The sequence below is a fragment of the Culex pipiens genome, chromosome 2 (genome assembly GCF_016801865.2).
Source record: "Culex pipiens pallens isolate TS chromosome 2, TS_CPP_V2, whole genome shotgun sequence".
NCBI lineage: Eukaryota > Metazoa > Arthropoda > Insecta > Diptera > Culicidae > Culex > Culex pipiens.
The window spans coordinates 153,581,755-153,594,681 of record NC_068938.1 but is presented as its reverse complement, the minus strand read 5'-3'; the positions used below and the strand labels follow the sequence as shown (position 1 = coordinate 153,594,681).

General features: G+C 35.3%; 2 protein-coding genes across 3 annotated transcripts in view; both read right to left on the bottom strand.

Moving 5' to 3' along the window:
• LOC120429591 (uncharacterized) overlaps positions 1-12,215 on the bottom strand; it is a 39,477-nt gene extending 27,262 nt beyond the window's left edge. The window contains exon 1 of one of the 2 annotated variants that reach the window (XM_052707354.1): positions 12,181-12,215. The gene's annotated coding sequence lies outside the window, so the exon portion shown is untranslated. The remainder of the gene's footprint in view (positions 1-12,180) is intronic. The other variant, XM_039594629.2, reaches the window with a different exon arrangement.
• Positions 1-12,927, bottom strand: part of LOC120424599 (uncharacterized) — an 81,912-nt gene that overhangs the window by 27,262 nt on the left and 41,723 nt on the right. The window lies entirely within an intron of this gene.

Genomic DNA, 12,927 nt, shown 5'->3' with positions numbered 1-12,927 from the left:
TTTTAGAAATTTTAGAAATTTTAGAAATTTTAGAAATTTTAGAAATTTTAGAAATTTTAGAAATTTTAGAAATTTTAGAAATTTTAGAAATTTTAGAAATTTTAGAAATTTTAGAAATTTTAGAAATTTTAAAAATTTTAGAAATTTTAGAAATTTTAGAAATTTTAGAAATTTTAGAAATTTTAGAAATTTTATGAAATTTTATGAAATTTAAAGAAATTTTAAGAAATTTTAAATTTTTTTAGAATTTTAGAATTTTAGAATTTTAGAATTTTAGAATTTTAGAATTTTAGAATTTTAGAATTTTAGAATTTTAGAATTTTAGAATTTTAGAATTTTAGAATTTTAGAATTTTAGAATTTTAGAATTTTAGAATTTTAGAATTTTAGAATTTTATAATTTTATAATTTTAGAATTTTAGAATTTTAGAATTTTAGAATTTTAGAATTTTAGAATTTTAGAATTTTAGAATTTTAGAATTTTAGAATTTTAGAATTTTAGAATTTTACAATTTTAGAATTTTAGAATTTTATAATTTTAGAAATTTTAGAAATTTTAAAAATTTTAGAAATTTTAGAAATTTTAGAAATTTTAGAAATTTTAGAAATTTTAGAAATTTTAGAAATTTTAGAAATTTTAGAAATTTTAGAAATTTTAGAAATTTTAGAAATTTTAGAAATTTTAGAAATTTTAGAAATTTTAGAAATTTTAGAAATTTTAGAAATTTTAGAAATTTTAGAAATTTTAGAAATTTTAGAAATTTTAGAATTTTAGAAATTTTAGAAATTTAGAAATTTTAGAAATTTTAGAAATTTTAGAAATTTTAGAAATTTTAGAAATTTTAGAAATTTTAGAAATTTTAGAAATTTTAGAAATTTTAGAAATTTTAGAAATTTTAGAAGAATTTAGAAATTTTAGAAATTTTAGAAATTTTAGAAATTTTAGAAATTTTAGAAATTTTAGAAATTTTAGAAATTTTAGAAATTTTAGAAATTTTAGAAATTTTAGAAATTTTAGAAATTTTAGAAATTTTAGAAATTTTAGAAATTTTAGAAATTTTAGAAATTTTAAAAATTTTAGAAATTTTATAAATTTTAGAAGTTTTAGAAATTTTATGAAATTTTATGAAATTTTATGAAATTTTAAGAAATTTTAAATTTTTTTAGAATTTTAGAATTTTAGAATTTTAGAATTTTAGAATTTTAAAATTTTAGAATTTTAGAATTTTAGAATTTTAGAATTTTAAAATTTTAGAATTTTAGAATTTTAGAATTTTAGAATTTTAGAATTTAAGAATTTAAGAATTTAAGAATTTAAGAATTTTAGAATTTTAGAATTTTAGAATTTTAGAATATTGGATTTTTTGAATTTTAGTATTTTTGAATTTAAGAATTAAATAAAATACGAAATGACAAAAACTTTAAAGAAAATTTGTACAAGCCTTATTTTTTAACAAATTTGAAAGGCTGATTTCCTTTTTAATAATCAATCTTTTATCGTCGCCATTTTGACCGCTATCTTGAATAACCACTTTGAAGTTGTTTAGTGGTCATACCTGAAATAGAACATCAAAAATAAGACAAAGAGGAAAAATCGTGATTCGATTTTTCGAAATTTCGATAAACCGATGTGATTTTTTTCCAAGGCCAAATAATAGAGTTTGTACTGTATCTAACATTTCTTAAATTAAAAAAAATCGTTCATTTGTTTAAAGGAGAATGGGCGAATTTGGTCCAAGGATGTACACGAACGGGACCAACTTTTTTCGAAAGATCTCGCCGAGACATGAAAAAAAGTCTTCTGGACCAACTCTCTAAACCCCGGGGTTCAAAAGTTACATGCTGTTGAAGTTTGAGCATTTTGAGTAAAAAAATACAAAAAAAGGATTTTTGCTATTTCTAAAATCATTTATAAAATCTCTGTTTCATTATGGATTTCGATTTTCTTGACTTCATTCTACGCGTATCAGCAAAAACTATGAATTCTGATATATCTTAGCATGATTGAAACATGATTTCACTTGTTTTTATCCGTTTGAACCGTTTGTGCAAGAGGTTTATTATAGAAACAAGTCGAAAATTGAAGATTTTGAAAACGGATCCTACCCAGACTGCTTCAGTGAGTATGGAAGACTACAGTGCAATGTTGTAACAACTTATTGGGATGTTCTGAGTCATCCGAGAACTCCTTGGAGTTAAGACCGGTGAGTCTACCGCCGTAACAAGCAAGATGTTGGCGATTTTTGACCACTGATCATACCCGCATAGCTTCAGTGAGTGTGGTAGACTACTATGCTGATGTGTTAGGATGTCCTGGGTCCTCCAAGGGCTCCCTGGAGTTATGATCTGTTGGTCTACGGCTGTTACAAGGTCTCCCTGGAATGGTCCAGAACATCCCAACATAACAGCAATACAGTCTGCCATACTCACTGAATCTTTGCGGTTATGATGCGCGGTTAAAAATCGTCGACCTTTCTCTTGTTACAGTGACCCAAATATCTTAACTCCAGGGAGTCCTAGGATGACCAAAGACATCTTAACACATTAAGAAAGCAGTCTACCATACTGACTGAAGCTATGCGGGTATGTTCCGGGGTCAAAAACCGTCGACCTCTTGCTTGTTACGGCTGTAGCTCCACAGATCATAACTCCAGGGAGTCCTTGGATGACCCAGGACATCCTAACATATTAGCAAAGTAGTCTACCACACTCACTGAAGCTTCCGTTGTCAAAACCGGTCGACATTTTGCTTGTTACGGTAGTAGACCCACAGATCTTAACTCCAGGGAGTCCTAGGAGATCCCAGGACACTCCAACACATCAGCATAGTAGTCTACCATACTCACTGAAGCCATGCGGGTATGATCAGTGGTCAAAAACCGCCGACATCTTGCTTGTTACGGTGGTAGACTCGCCGGTCTTAACTCCAAGGAGTTCTCGGATGACTCAGACCATCCCAATAAGTTGTTACAACATTGCACTGAAGCCTTCCATACTCACTGAAGCAGTCTGGGTCGGATCCGGTTTCAATACCTTGAAGTTTCGACTTTTTTCTATGGGATGCCTCTTGTACAAACGGTTCAAACGTATAAAAACAAGAGAAATCATGTTTCAATCATGCTAAGACATATTAGAACTCATAGTTTTTGCTGATACGCGTCGAATGAAGTCAAGATGAGCAAAATCCATAATAAAATGGAGATTTTATAAATGATTTTAGAATTAGCAAAAATACGATTTTTTGTACAATTTTTACCCAAAATGCTTAAACTTCAACAACATGTAACTTTTGAACCCCGGGGTTTAGAGAGTTGGTCCGGAAGACTTTTTTTCATGTCTCGGCGAGATCTTTCGAAAAAAATTGGTCCCGTTCGTGTACATCCTTGGACCAGCTCCCATACAAATTTGCCCATTCTCCTTTCTTTGATTTTCCAAGCTTTTTAAATCACGGGGTTTATATATTGAGCTTAATTTTTTATAATTTTACAAAATGACGAAAGTTTTAATTATTTAACACTTGCCTTATTATTACATAATAATTTTTTTTAATTTTAGATTTCACCCAAAAACGACTGTGAATGCAAAAAAAAAACTTATAAATGCGCACGTGGTTCATTTTGTGAAACTGTACAGGAAGCCACCTTTTCCGAAAATAATCGTCAATCGGATACGTTGTTTTTTTCCCACGCGATACCATTAATGTCCTCCTCGCTGATTTCGAACAGCTTGTGGTCTACTTCCGGAAGGGGATCGGCGGATTCTTCCCGTTGTGGCCGATTACGCTTCGAGCCGAGCTCGAAAAATAACTGCTATCATCATCATCGTCGGGGCAACCGGGTAATGTTGAGCAGCCAGCTTGGTTCGGCGGAGCGGATTTTCTTCAATGGCAGATTTGGTGGCCTGAAGAATGGCCGGAAAAGGAAAGCTGCAAATAAAATGGGTTTCAGTGAAAACAAGTTTTAAAGACTCATGCAACGGAATCATCCCGACTGAGCCAAAGTCGGTTCCGACTTTTCGAAAAACGTCAGCAGCTGCTGCGTGATTATTTTTCTTGGTTCTGGCCAAATCAATTATATTCAGCAGCTTACCTTGTTGTACTCATGGCGATTGTCCTTCTCCAAGTACCGCAGAAATACGTCGGCTGCCATTACTGCCGTGGTCGCGACGGCCCCCAATTAGCAAACGGAACGTCGGATGATCAGAACTCCCGGCGGATGAGCAAACTGCAGGGTACCGAGGATTGACCGGATCCAGTCACGAAGTTGGATGAGGCCGTGGCTGTTGACTAACAGACCGGGTCGGGAACAGATTTTGACGAACCGAAATCGCGGCGGACAAGTCGAAAAAAAAACAACAAAAACTTCAACGCGAGACCAACTTTTGTTTTGTTGTTTTCCTTCTTCGCGGCTGATTCTGACAGTTCGTAACGCATTGGCTGCGGCATGCTACACTCTCAAATAAGCCGGCAACAAAGCGCTTTCGATTTTGGAAGCAATTTCTTTCGTTATCGAAAACATTTTCTCCAGAATCGGCAACATTCGCGATGAATTCGCAAACGATCAATGTTTTCGGATTCATCGCATTATTTTTTCGGATCCGCCGCCCGGATTTTGTTCCGTGTAGAATGTCAACAATTGTTTTTCGCAAAATCTTCGTATTTTCGCTTTATGAACAAACACATAGCAAAAATATGTTAGAGATATGAAATTTTTACTGATTTTTAAATTGATTTTCAAAAAAATATGTTTGGCTATATTGATTTTTACAAATAGCGTCATGATTCGAAATCCGGACACTTAGTACCATATCATTTTTGTTAGAGCTGACAAAAAATCATGTAATAAGTTGGAAATGAAGAAATATCATCAGGATGTAGTCTTAACAGTAAGTTAACGGCATGACCGTAGATTGACATATCTTTCAATTTCATGGAGTTTGATACGTCGGATGGTAGGGTTTCTCTCATATTCCGGAAGTGTCCTCAAGGCGCCACCGGTAACCGGTTCCAGATTGGCCAGAAAGGGTCAGCGAACAATGGCATGACAGTCAATTGACATATCTTTCAATTTCATAAAGTTTGATATGTCGGATGATAGGGTTTATCTCATATTCCGGAAGTGTCCCCAAGGCGCCACCGGGAACCGGTTCCAGATTGGCTAGGATGGCTCAGCGATTAACGGCATTATCAAAGATGGACATATCTTTCAATTTCATGAAGTTTGATATGCAACATGATGGGTTTTCAACAAAAAATTCAAATTGGTCGTTCATCGGGTACCCGGGAACCGGTTCCAGGTTACCCGGAAGTGACCACTAACACCCCAGAGTGGTTCTGGCAATCGTGTATTGTGTTTTCAGTAAAATTTATGGATCAATTTCAACTATCATGAGAGTATTGGTATCACATATTCGTGAAAAACAGTAAAATATGAACTTTTCGGATATTCCGGATTTCCGGAACCGGTAGGTCACCTGGCCCTGATTTTAATATTTGTGGTCAAAGTACAGGTAAATACCTGTCGAATGCAACCTGGAGCATCCTGATTGGTTAAAATTTGCCGGAGATACAGGTCGTCAAAATTGGGGTCTCAAAAAGGCCTTTTTTCGGTTGTAGCCGATTCCCGGTGGCCACAGTGACCAAATCCGGTTTTCCAGGTCGGTTTCGGTAAGGGGACGTTCCAAGCTTTCATTTGTGACCAAAAGAACCGGAATCGGTCAAAAACTGGATTTTTGACGATATTTTAAAGTTTGGGGTCGAAAAGGACCCCAATACCTTATGTGTGATTTTTTTTTAATACCAAGGGAAGGTTAAGAGAATGCAAGCAAAATATGTCTTTTCTAACATTTTTTCATCAGAATTTGAAAAATAAAATGACTTGTTGTGCTTCAAATCCCGGACACTAATAAAAGCTGGTTCGAAATCCGGACACTTTTGCTTCGAATTGCGGACACTCGTTTTAGCTAATGAATCGCACAAATTTGGACTGAAATGTGTGGCTGGCATTCTTTAGGTCTCAAATAAGCTGTTAACATCAAAACAATCGATATTTTATATAAAAATTTGCTTGAATTTAAGGAAATCAAAACCATAAATTTCTGCTTTGCCTTCCCGGTGCTATGGACGCCCATGAAATATTTTACGTGAAATGTTTCGCATTTTTGGTGATCTTATAATTTTATTTTATTTAATTGTTTTGACATTATTATCCTTGGCAAGATATTTTACCATTCTGCGGTTCTAGAGAGCGTCAGTTTGGCTACTGCGCAAAGTGCGGCGGTCTGTTCTGAACTGTTGGTTGGCTGCGACTATAAAGCGCACTTTGATCAGCGCAACGCATTTTACGACCACGTGTCACTCCAAGGTACCAAAAACCAGCATGGCATCCCGAGCATGCTTTGCTTATTTCAGATTTTTTGCAGCCACGTGACAATCAAGCATGTTGATCGAGCATGTCAACAATTGAGCCTATTAAGGCACCTCTGCGATTTCCGCAACGGCCTTACCCAACAAACTTCGTTCTGCCTTTTTTCGTTTGTTGACGTTTTTTAACTTTTTTGCTTATTCAGCCTCCTGTGATCAAAATTTGATTTTAAGTAACTTTTCCCATACAATCTTCAGATTTTCCGGAATCGGTTCCAGAGTGGACAAAGTTGTAACTTTTTGGCGTAAGAACCTTCCTTGGGCTTATACGAACACAACGCAACAAAGAGCACCTCGATCCGACGCTCCGTATTGTACTGATTCGCGTTGGAACAAAACCGTCGAAATTTGTTAAACTGAGTTCTATTCCAGTTCCAAATCGTCTCACGTTTGAAACAAACTCGTCGAGCAGTTTTATTCCGGTTTCAAAATACTGCTCGAAAATTAAAACTGCAACTCCGCGTTGCGGGTGGTCTGTTTCAGTTCTATTTGATAAATGAAACAGCTAGAACAAAGTAGAGCCGCGTTGCAAGCAGTCTAAGAATTTGATTCGTTTTGTGGCAAAATATATGTTATATTTATAAACAGTCAAGTTGTTTCCCTGCAACCTAGAGAAGATTCACACCACACCACGCCTGTTGTAGAAAATCCAAAGGTGCGAGTCTTGGGTGCAACAGAACACACCCGCAAAATTTAAAACATGAACACGCGTTTCCCAAACACGGACGTGAGATTTAAGTACCTGGCAGACCTAGGCGTCTAGCGGCTACGTGGGTAGAAAATACGTGTGCTCTCAAAACTTCAGCGGTATACGCACTTCGGAAGGAAGTAGTCACTGTAGCAATGAGGCTTAGATTGATTCAGTAGGGTGTTGAAACGAGTCAGTATCTCGGGGGGAATAAACGGGAAAGACGTCTGCGTTGTTCGAGGTGTCACACAAGAAGAAAATGTATTTTCAAAGTTCAGTAAGTAGGTAGAATGGTTAAATTTAAAAATTTAGATCTTCACCCTTGGCACGACGACTTTCCAGGAACGCTTGGCACACTGTTGTTGATCGATCTTATTTGGTTGATAAATCCGAGTGCCACTCTATCACTCGAACGGTCTCGTTCTTAAATGCACATAACGTACACCTCCACCCTTCGCTTATCATAACAAGCCTCATTCTATATAGCGCCTGCGGCACAAAAATTGCATTTCGCTACATTTCGATTTCTGAAATCCACCTCTGTCCAATACGCCTGGCAACACAACAGTTTCGTAACCTGCTTCCTTATATCCTTTGTCTTCTATTTCCATACTTAACCAACCTGCACGGTTCACTGTGTGCACAGAGTGCAGCATGAGATGGTAGAGGCTAATTTTTTATACAATACATGCATGCTCCACTGGAAATCAAATGGAAAATTTCCGTTTCCTCATCTGCCACGGACCTGTAGTCGAGTTCACTTAACGCACGTTCATTGTTCGCCTCTTTTCTGAATTTAACTCGATCGTTTGAACCAGCAGACACAACATACTTCATTTTGAATGCTGTTTGCGTGTCCTTGTTGATGATTATCCTCAACGCCTTCAGACTGATCGTTTTCGAGCGCTGCAGCGGATTCGTGGTGTCGAAATCTCTTGATTTATCGGCGTAGTCAATGATACCCGCAATAACTACAGCGTTCAAACAAACTTTAAATGAAAGTTGATGTGAGCATTCATCAAATAACACAGTTTTGACATTCATAATGCGAACTTATATCCAAATAATAGATAAAACAAGATGAGGGGTCTGGGATTCGAAGCGTCCGGGAATTCGAATCATGACGTTAGTTCGGACGAGGTAGATCTTGGTTTGATATATTTGAATGTACTGTATTCAATCGTTTTTGGATATGTTTGAGATGACAAAAAATTACATCTTTTGAGTTATAGCACAAGTTGGTAAACTTAAACATATCCTAAAAAGGTTACCGTAAACCGGGGTGACATTGATAGGATTTCAATTTATTTTTGGAATATTTTCCAACTATTAATGTTTTTCTTAACATTTTTAGTTTTAAAACATGTACTGGGGTAGGGCACACAAGGTTTATGTACTATTTTTGAAAAATGTTTTTTTCAATAGTGCTTAAACAATAGTTACGTTGAAAATTCTTATTTTGGATTCCGGAGTGACTTCGATAGTCATAGTTTTTATTGATAAAATCAGATTTAAGGTGTTAACATTTTATTTTTACGTCAAATTTACCATCGCTTAGGTTGCTAATATAGTTTCTAAGAAAAAAAAATCAAATTTATATTAAGTTAACTAAGTTTATAGACTTTTCATCAAAATACATATAAATGTTAGATAATATATTATATATTATAATATTATAATATTTATTAGTTACAAATATATAGTCCAAAAAATTCGAAAATGCTTTCCGTTTTCCGATTCGAAATCATGTTCATTGAAAGTAATGACACCTTGAGAATATTTAAATAATGCTATTCATCAACATTATCTTAATTATAGTTAACTAACTATTAAAACTTTTCAAAATTTTATGAAGACTTTTTCTTGAAGTACTTTGAACACTTCTCTACCATGGTCAGTATGATTTCATAGCATTCCGTACGTATTTTTTTGTTCTCTTCATTTTGCTGAAAAATTTCAAACCTATCAAAGTCACACGGTTTCACGGTACCGTAAAACGGGGTGACTTTGATAGCCGGGGTGACTTTGATAGGTTTGCGATTTTTCCGCAAAATGAAGAGTATTATTAAAATACGTAAGGAATGGTTTAGAAACATACTGACCGTGGTAGAGATGTGTTCAAAGTACCTCAAGAAGAACATTTCATAAATTTTTGACAAGTTTAAAAAGTTAGTTAAATATAGTTCAGAAAATGTTTATGAAGGTCATTATTTTAAACTTCTCCAAGTGTCTTGATTTTCTCAATGAACATGATTTTTAATCGGAAAACGGAATGCATTTTCGGATTCTTTGGACAATTTTCCACTAGGAGAAGGTTAAAAAAAGTTTGAAAATAATAAATAATATGCGTTTTTGAAACATAATTAAAAAAAATCTCCAAATTTATAGGCAATTTCAGTTGAACAAATTTCATGTAAAATGTGAAAACTTGTGATTCGTGCTTTAAATTCAGTATAAAATGCAATATAAATCGATAATTTTACAAACAAAACTAGTTTAACAAATTTCAGGCAAAATTCCGACTTTTTAACAATTTTACCTAAAATTTATATGTTTTTGCTAAAAAGCTTATACACTTAGTTAACGAAATATAAACATTGATTTTTTTTTCTTAAAAACTATATCAGCTACTTTAGTGATGGTACATTTAGCGTACAAATAAAGTTTGAACATCTTAAAAATGATTTTAACAAGAAAAACTATGACTATCAAAGTCAACCCGGAATTAAAACTATGAATTTTTAACGTAACTATTTTTCTAAACATTATTGAAAAAACTTTTTTTTCGAAATATTGCATGGACTTTGTGTGGCCTACCCCAGTACATGTTTTAAAAATAATAATCTTGAGAAAAACCTTACCTGTTGGAAAATATTCTAAAAACAAATTGAAATCCTATCAAAGTCACCCCGGTTTACGGTATTGTTTAACGTACGAATATATATATTTATATATTTAACGTACGAATTTTTGATTTCTTCCCGGATTTTCAACTTGTCTTATTTTTGTACGGTTTCCTTTTTTCGTATAATACGAATTTGGAAGGAATTTAATTATGACCATAACAACTTTTTTTTATTTCTAAAACTGTTTTTTATTTCGTTGACCAACGATTTTGCTAATTAGACATTTTTATTTGACTGTCAGTTTGATTTTAAAGGATAATTTGGATATTTTTCCGGCTTGTCTCAGTTCAAACTTAATCATTAATTGTCTGTTTTCAAATTCTTTACAAAAACAATTTGTCAAATTATAGATCCAAAGATTTCAAAAAATTGTGAAAAACTGTAAAAATCTGAGTTAACAAAAACACTCAGAGCAATCTTACTCGTAAAAGTAAACTTGATATTTCGTTAACTTTTTAACGTTAATCAATTGTAAGCCATAACGATTTGCTTTAGAAAATTATCGTATATTTTAAAAATGTTTTTGAAATATGTATGTTGGTGAGTAAGCTTCAATAATGTGAAATTTGTAAGCTGTGAATATTCACTTTTTGATTTACAAATTTATCAAAATAATTACTCAACAGTTATTGTTATACTATGGTGTCATATCGGCTAAGTGTATGGGTTGTTTTTTCTCAGCCAGCCTTACTAATAAATAACAAATTTAAAAATACTTCGTTAGAAAAAATCCAATAGGCCGATAAAACTAATTTGTTATTCTTTTCAAAAAATATTTTAATACAAAAACTTACCCTTACAAAGTTGGAATCATTCCAAAAAACTCTCATTGCTTATAATTTTTTCATGAATTTGATTTTATTATTCAATATTCGAATCAAGAAAAATATTGGAATACAGAGCCGTACACAGATTTTTTTTCTTTAAATTATATTTTTTGGGAGCTTATGCATTCATCAGTTGGGTCTCGTGGCGCAGGGGTAGCGGCTTCGGCTGCCGATCCCGATGATGCTATGAGACGCGGGTTCGATTCCCGCCTTATCCACTGAGCTTCTATCGGATGGTGAAGTAAAACGTCGGTCCCGGTTTCTCCTGTCTCGTCAGAGGCGCTGGAGCAGAAATCCCACGTTAGAGGAAGGCCATGCCCCGGGGGGCGTAGTGCCAATAGTTTCGTTTTTTTTTTCGCATTCATCAGTTTACACTGGGGAAATCTTTAAAATATACATGAAAATTTTGATTCTAGATAACCTCCATAAAAACCTGATTTGTTCGTTGAATTAAAGTATAGCAAATATCTAAAAAAAAAAACACTTTTTTTATTCTTCTATCTTTAAAACTTTTTTTGTTTAATTATGTCAAACAGCAAAAAGATAAATATTAATTTACACGCTGAAAAAAATCAAAAAGTTTTTCGTGTATCCAATATTATCAACAAGCTGCCACCCCATCATTCGCGCAGTGAAATTTCCCACTCATCGTCATCGTCATCTTTACTAGCACGTCGATCTCGAGACAAACCGCTGGATACTTCTTTTTTTTTGCTCTCCTCACCACTGTTGATGCTTCTGACGATCAACACCTCACTCTCACTCTCATCATCTGACTTCACTTCTCCCCCGTGAGCCCGCAGAGACTTCACTTTCGTTTTCATTATGCGAACCCTGCTCTTCCTCCTCACCGTCTTCTTCTTCTTCTTCCTCCCTTCGACGGTTAAGGTGGCCAGTTACGCGATCAACACCAAGTCCATAAGTAGCCAACCGTACGTTACACCCCGATGCCGTTGCGCGGTACTACTAACACGCGGGACTACTCCGGGCTGGCCATCAAAGGCCTTACCGACCAGCAGCCGTTGAGCGCAAGACTCTTGGGAAATCCACGCTACGCACAGCTTGATGCTTTCGGGGTCCGCAAAATTAAGCCCCCAAGATTGAGGAAACGCTTGAACCACCGCGCCAATCTTCACTTGGTGTAATCCGCACTGCTCAGCCCAGGATGAATATATTAACACAGAGCGTTTATTTGCGTTTGATTTGTGACCAAACCGACCGACCGTTAAGTACTTCCGGACTATGGAGCTGAGCAACCGCTACGACGCGTCCTAGAGACCGCTAGGCGACAGCAGCAAAAGAATCCGGTTGTACTTGGAGTCACGATTTACTACCGTACCGTCGTACTCGAACGCTAACGCTAACCTCCTCCGAGAAGCGGACAGTCAGTTGTTTACTCTGGAAGGATCTGTAGTAGACTGAACCGGCTGATCGTGGCGAAGTTGGCGCGTAGTAGACGCAAACTCCGTCAAAGCGTCGACCCTCGATCGAAACGGGGTGCGTTGGCTTAGTGGACAGCAGCAGCCAGAAGAGTGGAGTGGTCGTGTGCAACGGAGTTTGGTGACCGAAGCAATCATAGTTGTTGAGGTAGTAGATTCGATACAATTCGTTACGATTATGAGCGGATTTGTGCGAGCCAACGACGCGGGTAGTAGACAAAAAGATGGAACAAATTGGGACCCCCCGTTTTGGGTGGACTGATGCTGTTTATGTGGGGTCTTATTGGTTCGTTGGAATGGGACTAGTTTACGATGGGAGTATGTTTTGAGTCGATTTATGTAACAAATCCGATGTTGTAAAATGGTTATTGATACCATTGTTGTGTATACAAAAAAAATGTAAAGCTTGTATCTCACGGGAAATAATACTCATAAATAGACTTTTATGTCAACTCAAACGAAATCATAGAAAATTGCCCCGACCTCGCTTCGTATTTCGTGAATTGGGGTCCTATTATGGACCTAAATCATTTGATTTGATCAAAAGCTTAGAAAATTTATTGACGTTGATAACAGTCGTTCAAGGTCACCTTTGACTGGAAGAAGAAATAAAGAAAAAGGCAAAAAATACTAAAACTCGTGTTTTG